General features: G+C 39.2%; 1 protein-coding gene across 2 annotated transcripts in view; it reads right to left on the minus strand.

The window, feature by feature from the left end:
* samd12 (sterile alpha motif domain containing 12) overlaps positions 1-18,075 on the minus strand; it is a 147,910-nt gene that overhangs the window by 71,059 nt on the left and 58,776 nt on the right. The window lies entirely within an intron of this gene.

Here is an 18,075-nt window from a genome sequence, read left to right on the forward strand (position 1 = left end):
AGCCTGAATACGACGCCGATCTCTCCTCTGATGGCTGACAAACAATGAGCTCTGGCAGCTGAATTATCTCAGGTAAGCGTTTACATCAGTCGCTCAAATGATTGTTAATGACTTATCGCGTGAACAAGCTCATTTCCATGTGATTTTAATTTAATGGAAACACCACAATTGCTAAACTGTTTTTCGACAATAGTGACAAAGATTTGTAACGGAAATTTAGCTGTGAATTGTAGAAAGTTTGAATCGAAAAGCTTAAAAAATTTGATTTGCATGTTTGTAAAAAAAAAATTTTTAATTTGTACGATTTCAGTAGCAGGTCTCTGTGTACTTCATGTCATTCACTTTAGCAGCAGGCCTCCATCCACAGGTTTCTGCTTCACTCCGTGAGTTCAGATCCTTTACGTGCGTCAAACTGACACTCCATCATCATTACTCAGACAGGTCCTGTATTGCACCTTTTCACATGACAAAACATGTTTCGCTCTAAATACGGAGGAAATAAACTTCTCCTGCATTGTATGTCGTCTTGAGTGTTTCATTTTGATTCTATTATTGTGCTTCTTTTGAATATTCACTCATATTTAGCAATACTTTAGTGTTCAACTTCGCATCAGTTCCCAATCCCATCGCGAATCAGAGTGATGAAGCAATTTCCTGCAGAAGACATTTATCCGCTCAAATCACTGCAGGCTAAGTGCTGCTGTTTAGCATCAACACGCTTGTCAGCAAAAGACCAAAGCAAGGCTTCATCAGTTGCAGAGTAAACTTCATTATTTGGCGTCTAACAATACGAGGGAATACAGCCGCAGGTGTGAACACGGTGAAACAATAAATCAAGGAGTCAGCGAGCGGTAGGGAACGTCGGGCGTTCCTCATTAGCTGCAGCTGGCTGGCTGCTGCATGAAGGCCGGGCCGTCCTGGGGTCAGGACAGAACCATAATCAAAAGCCAGAGTCACATCAGGAGCTGCCCTCCAGCACCGCCGCGGTCGGGGGCAAAAAGGACCGGTAGCCAGAATCAGAGACAGAACATGAAAGATGTGAGCAGATATGAGCGAGACAAAGAGGAAAAGAACATGATAAAGATGAGGAAACGCCCTCGAGGAAAGAAGAATAAAGGTCTGCCTTGTTCGAATGGAAAATAAAAGACTTGATGCGTTACATATTTACAGCGCTGATGTGAAAACAACAAGAAATGTGAGGAAATTTGGTGGCGGTGGTGAGATAAGGGTCAGGGGGGGGAAAAACAAAGAAAAAATTTCGGGTTGAAATCATTTAACAGCCCAAAAAAACTGGTTTTAATTAAGCCTCAACCACAGCAGCAGGACACCATCTGAACCCCCTCTGTGAAGAAACTGGATTTTTAATAGTCCTGCCCTCCAACTCCTTACCTGAACAAAGGTGCAGGCGTGAATGAGTGCTGGGAAGATAGAAGAAAAGGATACCTGATCTGAGCCCATTATGTTGCAGTTTAATGCCCACAGAACCATGACTGCACCGTCCCCGGCGAATCCATGTGCAGATGCAACTTTTGTTTTGTGCATGCATTTGGGTTTCTATCCATCCATCCATCCATTTTCTTTCACCCTTGTCCCTCAGTGGGGTCGGGAGGGTTGCTGGTGCCCATCTCCAGCTAACGTTCCGGGCGAGAGGCGGGGTACACCCTGGACAGGTCGCCAGTCTGTCGCAGGGCAACACAGAGACACACAGGACACACAACCATGCACACACACACTCACACCTAGGGACAATTTAGAGAGGCCAATTAACCTGACAGTCATGTTTTTGGACTGTGGGAGGAAACAGGAGTAGCCGGAGAAAACCCACGCATACACAGGGAGAACATGCAAGCTCCATGCAGAAAGACCCCAGGCCGGAAATCGGACCCAGAACCTTCTTGTTGCAAGGCAACAGCTCTACCAACTGCGCCACTGTGCAGCCCATTTGGGTTTCTATTGCTTCTAAAAACAGACCATGATATTAAAAATTATGTCTGGAAAATGAGGCTTTTCAAAAACTTCTGGTTTGTTAAGTCACTGCGCCGTTACTTAGCAAAGCAAGTGGAACTCCAGCACATTTGGTCTGCTTGTTTGACCGCTATACAATGGCTGCTGGAACAGAAAAGAGTTTTGTTGCTGACATATTACTCACTGCATTTGTGTTGGTTGTGCAGGAGGCTCCACTCTTGCTTTTCAAAGATGTACGGTTGTATAATTGCGTATCCGTTTGCAGCCATTTTCTCCTGTGAGTGTAAATGTCGAGTCGGGGGGGCGTGGATTTTGTGCTAAGAATGTCATTAACATGTTTTGGACCATAGAGCTATCATAACCTGTACAAAGTAGCACAATTGGTCACCTTTAAGTAATTAAAAGTGAAAATTGAATTCCTCTAAAACAGGAGTGTCAAAAACTTATTTTCTTTTTGGGCCAAATCAAAAATCTGAATGTTCTTAAAGGGCCGGTTGTACCAAAATGTGTTGATAAAACCCATTAAACTGTTAAAATATCAATAAATATCTGCTTTAGCATTCATTAAGTGTTTTTTAAAATTAAATAATATTGAACATCTTTTCACACTGATCAGTGCAACCAGGATTTTCTGATTGTTTTTGTGGGATTTTTTTTTGCAATCAAGATCACAGATTTTGTGGTGATAATTTAGAAATATTTGTAAGGAATTTTTGTGCTAATGTGTGACATTAAATGTGACTTTTTATTAATCGCCGTATCGGTCACAGACTATGACATCAAGTAAGGTTGAGGCAGCAGTCACTCAAACAATATTTTTGGCAATTTTGAGGGGAAAAAAATTGGTGTTAAATAAAAAAAATTAAAAGTGGAAATTTGTTGATTTTGTGTGAATTTTGCAGAAAACTGGCGATTTACTGATGTAATTTGGAATCTAGATGGCCACATAAAAAGCTACAGTGGGCCAGATTTGGCCCCCGTGCCTCAGGTTTGACACATGTACTCTAAAGCACAACAAACACCCAAATCTGCCATTTCACATGGCTATGAAAATATTTTTTGATGGACCTTTAGCCAAACAATGTCTCATCTAGAGCTAAATCCTCAAAATGTATGAGGAAAGTGGCAGCACATGAGAATTTTCAGATTTAGATGTTCAAAAAACCTTTAAAACGAGGCATGAATGATTCTTTACGGATTAATGTGACGGACTAAAAGTAACTCAGTTTCTCAAGAATCAGTTCAAGCAGCTTCAGGTCAAGGTAACATTTCATCAAGAATTAATTTTACATTTCTCAACTCTGAGTTTAAATATTATGGTAAAAAAAAAAGAGCAGATTCAACTTTTCTAGCAAGATCTGGAAATTTTATCGATTTATAAACTTTCCTCCTGGAGTCAGAAGTGAAAAGAAAAAAATTAGAAAAACTGACGGCGAGAAGGCAACCAAGGTGAAACCAAATCAAGCCTGATTAGCCAACTGGAGAATATTTTTGTATCTCAGATGCTTTGTAAGTTTTGTGAATTTTTCGGTCATGTTTTTTTCTTCATATCCAATTAAATTGAGGAGTGATGGGAACCATCCCAGCGACCTTGGCCAGCCCAGCCAGCTGCTGCCTGACTAACAGACTGACCTCCTGCAATGAGAAACAGCTGCTGGGTTTGTTTTTCCTGTCAGGAAAGGTGAGAAATTAGAAAGTGAAAACTTAAAGTCAGGAAACCGGATCACAACAAAACCTGGATCACAATCAGGTGATCAGACTGGGGGTCCTGGTAATGTTTAAAAAATAACGTAACACTGAATTCATCCCCGTTTCCTCTTTCTCCTCCTAAACGTCCACTATAAAAGAATCAGTTTGGGGTTTTTTATTCACAAATCACCACCAGGTTGTTAGAAACCGAATAAATCCTCAGAGTTGTGGATTTTAGTCATTTCAAACAACTATTGCACCACAAACCACCAAGTTTGCTGATGTTGATTATTTTAGCCATAAAAAAAACTTATGTTATGCTAGTCATTTAAACCAGCATAAAAACCTAAAACATTCAGCTTATGTTTGATTTTTGTGATAAAAAGTTACTTACAGGTTGGTTTTTATCTCATTTCAATTGTACTGAAATATTTGGACAAGAAACTAGACCAAAAATACATTGTACGATTTTGAGTTTTTGCAGAAATAACCTATGTAATGCTGAATTACTAAGTAGTATTACGATAAAATAATAGACAGTTGAGACATAATTATCAACCAATGACCAAAGAACAGAACAAATTGTTGCTTGTTTGCAGCAGTTTTTATTTTTATTTGGCCCACACCGTGTATTGCCGCTCTGCATGCGTCGCTGAAAGCCTAATTTTCCTGAATGCTCAATAAGCAGCAGAGTAGGAGTCATTCAGGACAGAGTGTTATTTCTCTGTCACGTTTAATTGCCTCCATCACGACCTAAGCAGCAGGCGGTGGCGGCGGCGCAGAGTGTCTGCGACGAGGGCGTGCTTCAGGTTCATAAGCACCGATTGCCAGGCCTCTCACATGTGACTAAAAAACTGTTTGTGTTTCCAATGTTATATTTTTATGTCAAAAACCACCAATTAACAATAAAAGGCGAGACATGCCTTTCATTACTTAGAATTAAGAACAAAAAACCCCTGAAAGTTTGACACGGGGAAACAGAAAGGCTGATATTTGTGCAGGTAATCGAGCGTAAAACGACTAATGGGATCAATTGTGGGTCCTTAAAGGTTTTAACTTGGGTTTTTACAAACCGCCCTTTAAATTGAGGCAGTTAAATATGAGGAAATTACTTAAAATGTAAATAAACATTTAGCTTCCCCAAATAATAAAAGTTTCAGGGATTTAGACAAATGATTTTCAATGTGGGAGCTGCACAAAAAGTGAAAACAAAAAAATTGTATCTAAAAAATGTTTTATTTTGTTTTCAATCATTTTTTTATATTAAATTGAAGTTTAAAAAATTATTTAAATTCTCATTTTCTGAAAGTCAAATGGCTGCTAGCAAGAAATGGTCAAATTTGAGTTCAGCAGCATAAAACTGTAACAAATGTGGAAATAAAATAAAATTTTATGTAACTTAAGATATTTTCTTCTAATAAAAAAAGAGGGGATTGTAAAGAAAAACTGTATTATCTGATAATAAAATGTTCCGTCACAGAAGTCGTGGTCTGTATCTGAAGGTTTGCAAATGAATTGAACAGTGAATAAAAACACTATGCGTTTCTTTACATGTTTTATAGCCATGTTTGTGGTTAATGCTCTTTCCATTAAAAATGTCACCAAACTAGAAGGTTACACTCTGATTAAGTTGCACAAAAATATTTTTTAAAAATTTGTTTTTCACCTCAATCTTCAGTTCTCGTGCCTCCTAAATAAATTTCTCGGGATAAGTTGAATAAATGCCTGTCCTTTAAAGACAATGCCCCGTGGCCAACGCCACCTTTCTAAATGCTCCGTGTCACTTTTGTGGTAATTATAATTTCAACCCAAAGTCATTAGCAGCTTCCCATCCATCATGTCTGCCCCCAGAGTGAGAGATGTTACAATAATAATGGATGATCAGGTGTGTTGGTGTACTGTTGCTGAGAACGGCGCCATAAATCCTGGATACGCAAACCGTGATCCCGTGCTGCCAGAGCATACATCATTTCCTTTTATGTACCCGCTCGCTGCACCCCATTTCACTCAAAATGTCCTTGGTGTCCCTCTCCCTCTTTAGTCAACACTCTCCCCTCCATATAGAGCTGTGCGCTAAAAGACCACTCAATAAATGTGGCTTTTATTCCCATTTATCCAGCCTTGAGCGTAGCTGGATACATCAACGTGGAGCTCACCTATAAGCCACTCTGTAATTTACTTTTAGAGAAACATTTCCCATTATTCCTCATGATAAATGGAAAAAGTGACAACTTTGTAACGTCATAAAGCAGGTAAATGGGTTGTAATAGCGCTTTTATACTAAAACTACTAATGGACTCATTAATATAATCAGAGCCATTTTAGATACAACATTTAAAACGAGGAATTGTTTTCCTAATGCTCTACTCATTAAGCAGGCTGTGGACTTTCAATCTAACCCTATTAATAACTTATCTCAATTAAACAACCACAGAACAACGCCACATTAGCACATTATCTCGTCTCTCCTGATTATGCATTAACTGATGGGCTCCAGCGACTCAAAGCTGCGTAATGGTTGGCTTGACAAGCAGCAGCCAAAACATCTCCTTGAGTGCCATTTTTCCCCCTATTCTTCTCCATTACACACAGCAGCTCTGGAGCCAGAGCTGGGGGCATGTTTACGGGAGTAATGGATTGTCTCGGAGTAAAAGTGAGTGTCCTCTGGCTATTGATCCAAGAGATTGTCAGATCATGAGCGAATGCTGGGAAGCTGGAGGCGTGCGCTGAGGATTCTGGTCTGTCCAGGCCGTCTGGGCTCCTGGATGTCCGGAGGTGGTCAGGCAGGCTGGAGGCTGCAGCAGACTGACTGGAACCAGCGCTGCTGCCCAGGCGACCGATACCATGACTTCCTAATGGGCTCAGTTTCCCTCCTAAACTGATTACGTGTGTGGAAAGCCTGACCACTTCCGGTTCGAAAAGGCGACTTAAAAGAACAAAATCAGCGAGTTTGAAGAGGCGTCAACTGGAGCTGCTGTTTTATAAATGAGCTCAGGTTGTGATCAGGGGCGGACTGGGAAGGAAAAGCGGCCCGGGCCTGACCCAATTTCAACTGATCGGTTGGACAATAATGGTGCGTTCACAAAAACATGCTTCAAAGTTTGATGCGTTACGTTTTGCGCGTCAGACCCAACAAAATCGCTCAAGTCAGCGTTGAGAGGAGGCGCCTTCGCAAACGCGTTCTCCACCATGTCCTGCATATTTCATCTAAATAAATATGTTTATTTAATGTTTATCATTTTTGCTGCACAGATTTGCATAGCTCAAATGCAGAGAAATATTTTCAAATAGTAAAAGTTATAACTTGCCCGACATCCCAACTTCCTCGCTGATCCTCTTCCAAGCAAAGTCCTTTCATTTTCTCTCTCTGTAGTCATAACTTGATTGGTCATAAATTATAGGACGAGCACAAACAGCAACAATTAGTTTATCCTGCATAGTTTTTTTTTTTTTTTTTTTGCTGAGATCACGTTGGAAAATGCACCACTATGTGCCAGTTTATATTCTGCGTTGAGCGACAAAAGTTAAAACTTTTCAACTCCACCGTTGAACGAGCATCCAATGCTTGAAATCGCGATGCATCCTGGACGTGCCTCCACATAGCCTTTGAATGTAAACCAGAAGCGCTTGGAGCTCAAAATGTATTTGTTGTGAATGCACCATAAATCAGTAACAATACATGTCACAGTAGAAATGTGACCAACAAATAGATAAAACGTCTGACAGAATATTCAATAAATTCAATGAACAGGACTGGATCAGCCACTGCTGCTTCTTGCTCCCTCTTGGACCAGCTTTTGTTTTGTTTTACATAATATTTTGTTGGTAAATTTAAGCTACTAATGTTTTTTCCGCATATATTTATTTTGTATATCTGTATATATTCTTTTTAACCGTTTGAAATACATAAATAGATAAATAAAAAGAACTCAGATCCAGAACTACACAGCATTCTTTGGGACATACGAAGAGGAAAGACATTCAGTCTCTCACTGCCAGCTAAGCAAAGCTGGTGGAATCAACTGACTCACTCTTTGGTTACCTAGCAACTCACTCACTCTTTGGTTACCTAGCAACTCACTCACTCTTTGGTTACCTAGCAACTCACTCACTCTTTGGTTACCTAACTACTCACTCACTCTTTGGTTACCTAGCAACTCACTCACTCTTTGGTTACCTAGCAACTCACTCACTCTTTGGTTACCTAGCAACTCACTCACTCTTTGATTACCTAGCAACCTGTTGAGTAACTGGAAAAGTAGCAGTTAGTTGTTTCTCTACTGTGCCTCTGAAGTACTTACAAGTAAACGTAAAGAAACGGAGTGGAGTGGAAACTGTATAAAGATCACATCAGTACTTTGGCTGCATTTCTGATACTTAAAAGTAAAAACTAAACCATAATAATTATCAATGTCTACCAATTTGAAATGCTTACATCGTGATATATTTTTCAGTCATATTGCAAAATCTGACTGTAAAACTGAAAATTTAAGTATTTGTGGAAAACATCCGCTCTCGGCTTCGTACTTGACAGCAGATGGAAGAAAACTAGTCTGAATCATCGGCTCAAAGTGGGAACAAATCGTCCTCAAGATGGACACCAATTAACGCGTAGTGGACACGAAACCTGCTGCTAAAGTACAACCTGGTGAAGGAGCCAGAAGACCAGCACACCGTCCAGATTCTACCATGACTTATTCATTATTTTGTAAAATCATGTCTCATGTAACACATAGCATTCAGCCAGCTGAGTTTCCCCTACAACAGTGACATTACAGAGCTCTCTCTCACTGCGGCGAAGCCTTAAGCCCTGCTGGACATTTGGCAGCCAAAGACTCCCGAGAGACTCTGGCAAAAGAGCAGAACATCTCATGATGTCAGTGGACCTGTCAAAGCAATCTGTTTTCCTCCGCCAAGGGTTAGAGGCCAGGATGTTGAGGCACGCAGGCAGGCACACACACATGCACACACACACACACGCAGAACGAGTGCTGATGCTGTGCCTTTGGGCAATTCCACCTGTGCTCTCCATTTCTTCCTCAGAGTCTCTGTTTATCTTTCCTGATTATCTGTAATACTTTCTGTATGCTTTTCTTTTCATCCGTTTCCTGGCTTTGATTTGAATTCAAGTTATTATCCAGCATTGAATCCATACTTGGATGAAATGATGTTCTGATGTGAGATTATAGTAAAAATATATTTTAAAAAACTGTTGGCATATAAAAAAATAAAAAAAGATTCATTTAATTTAAAAAGAATCGCTATTTCTCAAGTAAACTTGTATTGCTGATGATTAAGAATAATATATGATTTGAAAAGTGTAAGAAAAAGTCCCAAAAGTCCCATTGTATAACAACTATTGTTGTTATACAATGGGGTGTTCAAAGTGCGGCTCAGGGGCCATACGCAGCCCGTGGAATAATGATGTGTGGCCACAGCTCAAGAATGATACAGATTTTTCTTTTATGAGCCATGTAAATATTTAAATATCTAAACTAACTTCCAATTAACTTTTCAGTGCAAGTTTATTTCATATCAATAACTGCTTAATATTGTTTAAAATGAAGTACTATTTTCACTGGCATTTTATTTTACTAATAAGACATTTTRTTCTAAATGAAATAATCTGAAAATGGTACTTTTTTCCCATATTGAGGATCAACATAAAACAATCTCTTAAATCTTGCTGATAAGTTACTTTTAAGTTAGTTTTTTTCTCATTTCAAGTGTATTTAGATATTTGGGCTAAAAACTAGTGTTTTTGCAGTGTACGCCCACAAACAGCGACTTTTTACTAAAACAAAACAAAAAAAATCATTAACCTTGGCTTTATACAACAAAATAAAGCATTTCATAGAGCAATAAAATAGCAAACATTTCAGAAAGTTAGCTGAAATGCCAAAGACTCAGAACTATAGAAACTCCACCAGTAAAATKTACTCATATTCTAAAGTAATTATACTAATCATTATAATATGTGATTGCATAGATGCTTCAGTCTCGTTCTTTTAGCATTTAACAATACCTTTGTTTTAACAGTTAGTTGCTCGTCAGTCAACAAGAGGCCTCTCAGCAGAGGAAGTAATTATTCTGTTTTGTGACATTATTACCAATAGAACCATGCAGCTCTATAGAGGACGTCAACTTGTGGTATTAGGTGATCATTTAGATATAAATGACATTTTCTTTGTGCATAGAAACCTGAAATTGCTTCTAATGTGGAGTCACCCATCGACAATGTGTTCATATTCAAAGAGAAAATGAGACTTTGGTGGACTTTAAGAGGGATATTAGACATCCAGTCGCCTCTTTGAATAAGAAAATCACATTATTCACTTTGTCTTAACCTTTATCACATCTCTCAAGCTTGGAGCCTCTGAGGGAGAAATCACCGACAGGAAATTATAGATAGATAGATATATATGTATATATATAAAGAGCTAATCTGACCTTCACCGGAGGTAGAAAAAAAAAGAGCAGAAGAGGAAGAGTGAGGGAAGAATGGAGGGGACGTTTAAGGAGAATTTGCCCTCGCAGAGAGCAGCAGCCTGAGGAGAGGACTCGGATAATGAGAGCTCTCGGTTCCCCACACACTCCAGAAAAACATCTGATTCACAGAGAAAAAAGCTCAAAGGAAGGACAGGAGTTTCTGCGAGCTCCACGAGGCTTTAGAGTTAAGGAGCTTCATTTCAATACATATTCTGGAGGAAAAAAGATTAAAAGTATTCATCCCTGATGCCCAGCGGGACATGCGCAATTTGTCATCCATCGCTGGATAGAAAAGTGAAATAAAATGCAGTTTACATCAGTTTAACAAGATCAGCTACACTTTTATTTAAAGAATCTTTCTTGTTCCTTGCTCATGATTAGCTATGGCATAAAGACGTTTCCTATCTGATGTATCAGGAGACTCAGTTCAGCTAGGGGCCAATATGGCAACATTTGTTACATTTTCATCTGCTGTGGTTCACTTTAAAGGGGTAGAATTATGTAAAGGCAACTTTCTTTAGCTGTACATCATGATGTAATGTTATTCCCGCATCAGAAACATTCCTGGAGTTTTTCTTTGATTCTTTCATGCATGTTTGAAAAATCATTTAATCTCAGTTGTGCAAAACTCATGGGTGGACTTAGCCCTGCCTTCGAAGTGCAGCTCCTTCAGACTAGTCAGCAGAAATCAGCAAACATCTGGTGAAACATCTGCTAAACTCATTATACAAGCGACTTCTCAGTGAAACGCTGGCAACGTTTTTAATGTTTTCAAAGAGGAGCCATGTTGGGCCCACTCTCTGAAGGAGGAGTTTCAGAAAGAGCAGCATTAAAGAGACAGAGGCCCAATTTCAACGTGTTAAACACTGAAGTAAAATTTATTTTAATTCATATTTCATTAAAAGCATTTCTACAACAACTAAAGTAAACAGTGCTATGAAATTGCACTTTGTGCCAGGAATACAAACAATATTTTCCCTTTCACACGGCACTGCGTCAAACGATCTAAATTAAAAGAAAAAACTGTTCCCCTCCTTGCCTAAGGTGGCGCAGCATGAAGTACCACTGAAGGAAAACGTGTAGGGCACTGTGTCAGAGGAAGACATGAGCACAACTTTCTTCTTCGTAAAATGTAAACATAAAATGGAGTGGCGTCAGATTTTATCGGCTGTGGGATTTTCTTTTGTCTTTGGTAAAAGACGAGGAACCATTTCTCACGCTGGTGCCAGACATGTATGTTTGTTTTGGTTGTATTTACCCAGAATGCTCTGCGCTTTAGTCCGCTTCCTGTTTCTGGAGCAGCCACCGGTTTGCATTCGAACTGCGCCAGAGTTCACTTCAACTAAACCGACACCTGGATTTTCAGGTCAGAGTTCACCTTTTTGGTTCGCATAAGTTTTATTACGCATTCACACTAACGAACTAGAGTTTGATTGAAGCGGACTAAACAGGGCCAGCTTGAATGCACCCCTAACATTTATGGAATTAAAAAAAATATTTTCATATTGTTTAAATTGTAATTGTGTTGTTTATTTGACAGATAAACTCCTGGAAAGTTTGCTTGAAAATTTTACTGTGCGTAATAAATCCATATACAGAGTACTTAAACAGATTCAGAGATTTTAAAGATGCTAGTCCTGCATGGAGAGACTCTCTCTGTAGGAACTTAGTCATTTATTGATTTGCCTTCTTGTTATAAAACAGACTCTAGACTGTGAAATGAAGTGCTACTCGATCGACGTGAACATTTTCCCTTCATTTGTTCGCGGCGCAGCGAAGGTTCTTACGTCGCTACCGATCTTCACGTCAGCAAACTTTAGATGATCAAGTGTAAAAAGGCAGATATGCAGTTTAGCAAAGTGCTCCGATCGGAGTCTTTCCTTTCATGAAGCGGTGAGAAATAATTTATTAAGATGCCTGCAGCGAAGGAAGCGAGGACTGCTGGAGCAAAACAAGAAGACTTCCTTCATTTACTGCCCCGAGGCCACAGATTTCTACAGACACCAGCACACTGGGGCCTGGATAACAAATTCAGACAATTATCCCTAAAGACTGCAACCAAGAAAGTCAGAGCCACTCTTGTTAAATGGAAGATTAATAAAAAAATAAACACTTCAATAACGACGTAATCCGTGAATATGGAATTATTATTCTCACACTTAATTATACATGACGAACCTCCTGCAAACTTTTTTTTTTTAAATATGAAAAAAAAAAAAAAAAACAGTGGCAGACGAACAGCAAAGCTGATTAATTTCCCTAAAGTTGACTCTGTCTCCTGATTCAAATGAGACTCTGTTACAGTAAATGAAGCGTACGCAGTGAGCCTGTGTCTACATTCACAGATTAGCACCACATTCTCAAAAAAGCACTTTCCATGAGCTCTGTCAGCTGTGTAATTCAAGTAATTTAAGTTGCTATTAAAAGCGATGATTTCACAAGTCAGTAATAGCATATTTACTGGCATCAGGCTGTTACTGGAAACCCTGAAATGTTTACAGGCGTGAAATTAAATACAAAAGCTTCTATTTGTTTTTTTTTGTTTAATCAATTAAAAGAGGAGCAGAGAGATGACAGCTTAGCAGGTTCCAATCTTTAGTGAGTTAATTTTACAGATTTAGCAGCACCTCTTCTCACAAAAATCACAATGCAAGATATCTTAAACAACAAATTGTCATTTTCTTTCAAATTGGAGTTTGAATCCTAGAAATTAGCCAGATGCTTTAGTTTTTAACCCCAATTTTTTTTACTAGATTAGAGAACTGCTGGCATTAAGTTGAGAATACTGCATTCAAAAACACGTGCTGACTTTTGTTCCTGGGTTTATCCTCACCCTTCAGTACAATAAAACCTTAATTCAACATCGGTTCTGGTTTAACAGCCTCTTTAATGCACATGTTGGATCTTTTCCATCATGTATTTACAGATTCAGATATTTTAAAGATGCTAGTCCTGCATGGAGAGACTCTCCGTAGAAACTTAGTTATTTATTGATTTGCCTTCTTGTTATGAAACAGACTCTAGACTGTGAAATGAGTGATTTGATTCACCAAATCACTCAAAACAACTTTTTAATTGACTTTTTGTTTAATTCTGTGTTTGTTTTTTTTATATATATATATATATATATATATACTCGAATCTGTAAAACAGGCAGTGGAACGGAATGTAAGCGTGATTAAACTGAGTAAAAGCCGGTCTCATTGTGGTCATTATTTAAATAAATTAATTTTCCGAACATAAAATGTTGCCTATTAAAAGTTTGAGTAAATAAATCGCCAGTGCATTTTGAGGCTCTCTGGGGAAAATAAGCTTTGCTTGCAGCCAGAAGGAGTTTGTGTGTGGCGTTCACAACGGCTTTAGTTATTTTTTCCGACGTCTTTTGGCTTCAATCAGGCATCGTTACCTTAACCAAGAGAGTAACTCTTAGGCCTGGGCGCTTAAATGTTACTGTATTTTAATTTAAATTTTAACGTATAGCATGTTATAATGTTATTCCGTCATCAAAAACATATCTGGGGTGTTGTTTTGACTCTTTTTGACTCTTCACAAACATTTGAGAAATACTCATCTCCCATGGAAACCATTCAGCCCTTCCCCGACACTCCTCCTATTAGCTCCTTCAGACTAGCCAGAAGCAATTAGCACCAGTTAGACATGTGCATCGGCTGAGCTCATTATAGGAGCTACTTCTCAGTGAATTGCTGGTAACAACTTTGTTAAAGGAGCAATGTTATGATGACTTCCTGAAGGAGGAGTTTCAGAAAGAGTAGTTACTTTTAAAGAGACAGAGTCCCAATTTCAAGACATTAAATTGCAAAGTCAAATTTCTTTTAAGTCATATTTGATTTACAGAGCATTTTTATAACAACTGAAGGTAACAGTTACTTGATTGTGCAATAAAATGGCATGTATTTAAAAAAACAACTAATGGTCGATAAATTCATCGAATCGCCCAACCTTACTTCCTATAATTAAAAATAACAGATGGAAGAACTCCTTTGTACCCACAGCAGTCAGTGTTTGTAAGCTTGGGCTGTTTTTAACATGATGCTCTAAACCAGAGATCAGGCCAGAAACCTGGGAGTAGCGATGGACTCTGACCTGAACCTTCAGAGCCACATAAAGACAATTACAAAGTCAGCCTTCTATCACCTGAAGAACATCTCCAGGATTAGAGGACTTATGGCTCAGAAAGACAGAGAAACTCGTCCATGCGTTTATCTTCAGTCACACTGATTACTGCAAAAGTGTATCAGACAGCTGCAGCTGATCCAGAATGCTGCTGCTGGAGTTCTAACTAAAACCAGGAAGTTAGAGCACATCAACCCAATTTCTATAGCTCAGAGAATAGACTTTAAAATACTGTTTGTTTATTAAAGATCTGTCGTCGTATCAACCATCCCCAGAACCAGAACCAAACACAGAGAAGCAGCATTCAGCTTCTATGCACAACAAATCTGGAACAAACTTCCAGAAAACTGCAAAACAGCTGAAACACTGTTTTAACCTTCAGTAAAACAGTTTCAGTAAAACTGAAGTGGGTTTTTAGTAAAACAGACTAAAAACCCAGCTGTTTAGAGTTTCTTTTGAAACATAATGAATGAAACACATGAGTTTCTGTAGTGTAGTGGTTATCCTGTGTGTTTAACACGCAAAAGGTCTGGTTCAAAACCAGACAAACTGATTTTGTATCTTCTGGCTGCACAGTGGCGTAGTTGGTAGAGCTGCTGCCTTGCAGCAAGAAGGTTCTGGGTTCGATTCCCAGCCCCGGTCTTTCTGCATGGAGTTTGCATGTTCTCCTCCCACAGTCCAAAAACATGACAGTCAGGTTAATTGGCCTCTCCAAATTGCCCCTAGGTGTGTGTGTGTGCATGGTTGTTTGTCCTGTGTSTCTGTGTTGCCCTGCGACAGACTGGTGACCTGTCCAGGGTGACCCCGCCTCTCGCCCGGTACGCTAGCTGGAGATGGGCACCAGCAACCCTCCCAACCCCACCAAGGGACAAGGGTGCAAGAAAATGAATGGATAGATGAATGAAACACTGACCAACATTTTGATGAGCAACAGTGGTACCTGACAAAATGCAGCACTTCTACTGTTGACTGTGTTCTATGACTTTGTATTTTATGGGGGGGTTTTATGATGTAAAGCACTTTGAACTGTGTTGTTGCTGAAATATGCTATACAAATAAACTTGATTGATTGACTGTGTTTAAAATCGCCCTGAACTGAAAACACCAAGTGTAAATTAAGAAATCTCAAAAAGACTCCCACCGTTCTCAGTATTCCACCTGTAAGTTCAGAGTTTCATCTGCATTCCTCATGCTGTTTCCTATCCTGCAGTGCATAATAAATGGGTATAAATGTGCAGAAACAAAGCACATTCAGAGGAACATCAGCTCTAGTCACATATAGGAAATATGTGCTGCTCATTATGTCCTCCTGCTCAGGATGTAGCTGGCGAGCTGCTCATCAAACGGCTCTAACTCTAACCAGACTGTACCCTGATGCTCTGAGGGCTTTGTTGTTGGAATATCGGTTTCTGTTTGGAGAGCCTCAGCCCGCCTCTGATGATTATAAGTAATAAGTGATCCTGAGCCTCTGCCGTCTCTGTGGCAAAGACGACGGTGAGGGAAATCTAATTATTTCCCTCCCATGGCCCAGCAAGCCTTAAAGGTTAATCACTGTCCATTGAGCTAATTCTGGCTGGGTACACTGGAGTAATTACAACGCCTCGCTCTCTTGACGACATGGTGCTTTTACCCTTTTGTGTACCTTCCTGACTCCAGATTTTCTCATTTCAGACGAATTTTTTCTCTCTCTGGTGGCCATGTTTCATCTTCTTCCTGATGCCAAGTGCACACATTAAATACCTCTTCATTTAAAGCTTTAGTATGTAACTTCTACGAAAAATATTCATTTTACATATTTGTTCAAGCCAGGGGTCTGCAACCTTTACAGTCTCGATTACTTTCTCCCAGAGCCAACTAGAAACAACCAATTAGAGCCAGGAGGCGGGTCTTAGCGCTGTCAATCAATCTTGCATGCGTCTGCTCCTTCCCCCTGATAGTAGATTGTTGTGAATGCTAGGCTAGTTAGCTTAGCCACTGATGATGGTGGGTAAATGGTTTTGATGTGAAGGTAAATTGTTTTTCCACTATTAGCACATTTAGCAGAGTACATGGGGTGATTGGCAGTGCTAAGACCCGCCTCCTGGCTCTGATTGGTTATTTTTGCTACATTTGCAATAGTAGCATAGAGAGGAAGTGGAGTAGATTGATGACATACTGTCATGACAAATATGTAAAAAAAACATTTCTCCAAGTTACATACTGCACCTTGAAATGATCATATTCTAACCTCTGTTAATATGACCATTCATTTCAACCCAGAGTGGGTTTTTCTATAAGGTTTTTTTTTTTTTCTTTCTGTGAACCCCTGAGGTTTTCTCAGATAATTTCTGCTCACAGCTTTCAGGTGAGACTGAGTGAAGGGTTGTCCTGTGTCTCTGCGTTTCTCTCGCCCATTAACGGCTGGAAACAGACATTAGAGACTCCTTTGAGAGGGCAGGTGGCCACTAATGCCACATCTCTGCAAATCTAAAGAATTAGGTTTTTTAAGTAATCTACTTTGTAAAACAGCTCAAGCTCAGAGAGACTGGATGGACAGTGTCTGAAAGGGATTTTAAAGGCAACTCTATTCAGCTTCCTTGAACAGATTAGGATCGGGCCCTAGGATTTACAAAACATGTTCATTACATTTTTTGCTCAAAATCATTCTTAGGTAATGAGAATTTAGTCTGTACAGTTCAGGATGAGCTTTTTGGGGCCTCCTGTCACTTTAAATACAAATAAGCTGCTGCTGGCCACGCCCTTCAAACTCAACATTTATACCAACATAAAAATGGCTACAAGATGCGCAATTATACAACCGTACATCATTGAAAATCAGAAGAGTCGCTAAGACAACCAACAAGAATGCAGCAAGTGGTTTCTGAATAGTAAGTCAACAACAAGACACTTGTCTTTTCCAGCAGCCAATGGTAAAACCAGCTGACCAAACATGCTTGAGCTCTGAGTGGGTTGCCAGGTGACGGGAGGGGCTGGGGTTGCTAGGTAACGGCATGGTGCCCGCCGATTTCAACTTAATTATGAGATCTTTGGAAAGGCTCGTTTTCCAGAGACCAAAAAAACGTAACTTATTGTTAAAAAAAAAAAAAAAAAAAAAAAGCGCCAAAGTTTCTGTTTTTAGAAGCAGTTGAGAACCAAATGCAAGCGTAAAAATTTTAAAATTTTTAGATCACAAGAAACCGACAATAACTCAAAAATAGCTAAACAATTAACTTTTCCCGATTGTATTTAGTTTTACCATTATTTCAAGATAAAGCTATTTTTGCAGAGACAACAGGTGATTATTACCACAGAAAGATAATTTGTTTTATATTAGAGAAGGATTAATATAAATTTTTACACTATAATTATCATGTGGTGTTAAGAAAATGTTGGTTTTAGTAGCTTGTCCGACTTGAGCCAACTTCAGTGCACCACTACATTTCCAGTCACCTCAGCATGCTGATGGCTTGAAAGTAATAGTGAACCTCTGGTCTTAAACTACTTTCTAGTTACTTCAGATTATTTCTTTCTGACCACACGGCATGCTATCAAAATTGCACTCTCAGTAAGTCAGTCAGTATTAGTATGAAAAATAAAAAGGTCACATCTAAGCACAGCCAACATACCGATGTTGACAGAGTAAATGCAAAACTCCACCGTATCGCAACGTATTTGTTCATATTAAGACCAAAATAAAGTATTTGTTTTTCAATATGCCAATGACTTATTTCCATTTTAGTTTCTTAGGTTTGTTTTCTCAGATTAATTACCGTTTTATGCTTGTATGTTTAATCCCGACAGACATGTTTCAAAATGGCT

Source organism: Poecilia reticulata, linkage group LG11, assembly GCF_000633615.1.
Source record: "Poecilia reticulata strain Guanapo linkage group LG11, Guppy_female_1.0+MT, whole genome shotgun sequence".
In the NCBI taxonomy this organism is placed as follows: domain Eukaryota; kingdom Metazoa; phylum Chordata; class Actinopteri; order Cyprinodontiformes; family Poeciliidae; genus Poecilia; species Poecilia reticulata.